Source organism: Schistocerca americana, chromosome 2, assembly GCF_021461395.2.
Source record: "Schistocerca americana isolate TAMUIC-IGC-003095 chromosome 2, iqSchAmer2.1, whole genome shotgun sequence".
NCBI classification, from domain to species: Eukaryota; Metazoa; Arthropoda; class Insecta; order Orthoptera; family Acrididae; genus Schistocerca; species Schistocerca americana.
In genome coordinates this window covers 897,087,547-897,089,766 of record NC_060120.1, presented here as the reverse complement: position 1 = coordinate 897,089,766, position 2,220 = coordinate 897,087,547, and positions in this window count along the sequence as shown.

Below are 2,220 nucleotides of genomic sequence, written 5' to 3'. Positions count from 1 at the left end.
GTCTTGATTTTTCTTTACTCTTGCTTTCATTATCAACAGCAACGTCAGAACTGCCTCTCTGGTGCCTTTACATTTCCTGAAACCAAACTGATCGTCTTACAACAGATCATCTCATTTCTATTCAGTTGACCTATGTATTATTCTTGCCAGCAGCTTGAATGCGTGAGCAGTTAAGCTCATTTGCTGGATATTTACCAATATCTGCCTACCTCTACAGCTTTTACCCTCTGCAGCTCCCTCTAACACCGTCGAAGTCATTCCCTGGGGTCTTAAAAGATGTCCTCTCATCCTGTCCTTTCTCCTCGTCAGTGTTTTCCATATGTTCCTTTCCTCTCCTGTTTCCGCGCAGAACTTCCTCTTTACTTACCTTGTGAGTTCACCCAATTTTCAGCATTCGTCTGTAGCATCACATATCAAACGCTTCGATTCTCTTCCGTTCCAATTTTCGCAGTCCTTAATTCACTACCGTATAATGTTGTACTCCAAACGTACGTTCTTAGAAATTTCTTCCTCAAATTAAGGCCTCTATTTGATTGTAGTAGATTTCTCTTGCCCAGGAATGTCATTGCGGGATAATTCGCGCATTTGTCGTCTCTTGCTACCTTCGGAACTGTGTGGGTGATGTTTTTCCGCAAGTCTAATGTTATATCGCCACACTCACACATTCTACACACCAACGTGTGAATGGTCGTTTTGTTACACTTCCACCAACGATTCTAGAAATTCCGATAAAATCTTATCTATCCCTTATGTCTTATTTGATACTAAGTCTTATAATGCAAGATGTTCGAAATTCTGAAGCAAGTAGGGGGTAAGCTATACAGACAGACGGGTAATATACAACACTTACAAGACCGAAGAGGGAATAATAAGAATCAAAGACCAAGAATGAAGTATTCTACTTAAAATGAATGTAGGGATTTCGTTCCTCAATCTGTAAGTCCAGGAAGCAACGATGGAAATAATAGAAAGCTTCAGAAGCTGAATTAAAAATCAAGGTGAAAGGATATCGAGGATATGATTGGCTCACGACATTGCTATCATCAGTGAAAGTGAAGAAGAATCATACGATCTGCTGAATGGAATGAACAGTCTAACGAGTACAGAGTATGGATTAAGGGTACATCGAGGAAAGAAGAAAGTAATGAGAATTAGCAGAAACGAGAATAGCGAGGAACTTATTAGAATTGATGGTCATTAAGATAAAGTCAGACGAAGGAGGACATTAAAAGCAGACTACTACTGGCAAAAATGACATTCCTGGGCAAGAGAAATCTACTACAATCAAATAGAGGCCTTAATTTAAGGAAGAAATTTCTAAGAACGTACGTTTGGAGTACAACATTGCACGGTAGTGAATTAAGGACTGCGAAAATTGGAACGGAAGAGAATCGAAGCGTTTGAGATGTGATGCTACAGACGAATGCTGAAAATTGGGTGAACTGATAAGGTAAGGAAAGAGGAAGTTCTGCGCGGAAATAGGAGAGGAAAGGAACATATGGAAAACACTGACGAGGAGAAAGGACAGGATGAGAGGACATCTTTTAAGACCCCAGGGAATGACTTCGACGGTGCTAGAAGGAGCTGCAGAGGGTAAAAGCTGTAGAGGTAGGCAGATATCGGCAAATATCTAGCAAATAATTGAGGACGTTGGTTACAAGTGTTACTGTGAGACGAAGAGGTTGACGCAGGAGAGAAATTCGTGGCGGGCCGCACAAAGCAGTCAAAAGAAAAATCTCCTGAAGCTTCTTTAAATTCCGATTTCAATACTAGATTCCCTGTCTCTTCCCTGTTGACTCCTGTTCCTTCTTCTGTCACCTCACCAAACAATCCCTATCTCTCATTTCCTCCGACACGCCTTCTCCTCAGAATTTAAAAGTGGAATTCCAACTGCATTCTTAAGGTTACGACAATTTAGAAGCCTTATATAAACAGCATGTAATGTGCTTACTACGCTTACAGGTTGAGATCAAGAATGTCTCCAACTCGTTACTGACGGTACCAGGAGCTGCGCCTGTCATCTTCGGTGGTAATACAGCCAAACACAGAGACGCCGTTGGCATCCAACTTATCTTCGTGTGAAACGTTCAGCTCACAACGCAAATCTCTTGGACCACGGCCTGTCAGCGCTTTGTATACTGCCACGTGTAATAACAGCTAAGTAATTAGGTTGGTTAAAAAATCCGAGCAGAAATTTCTGTTAAGATCTTAATCAAAACA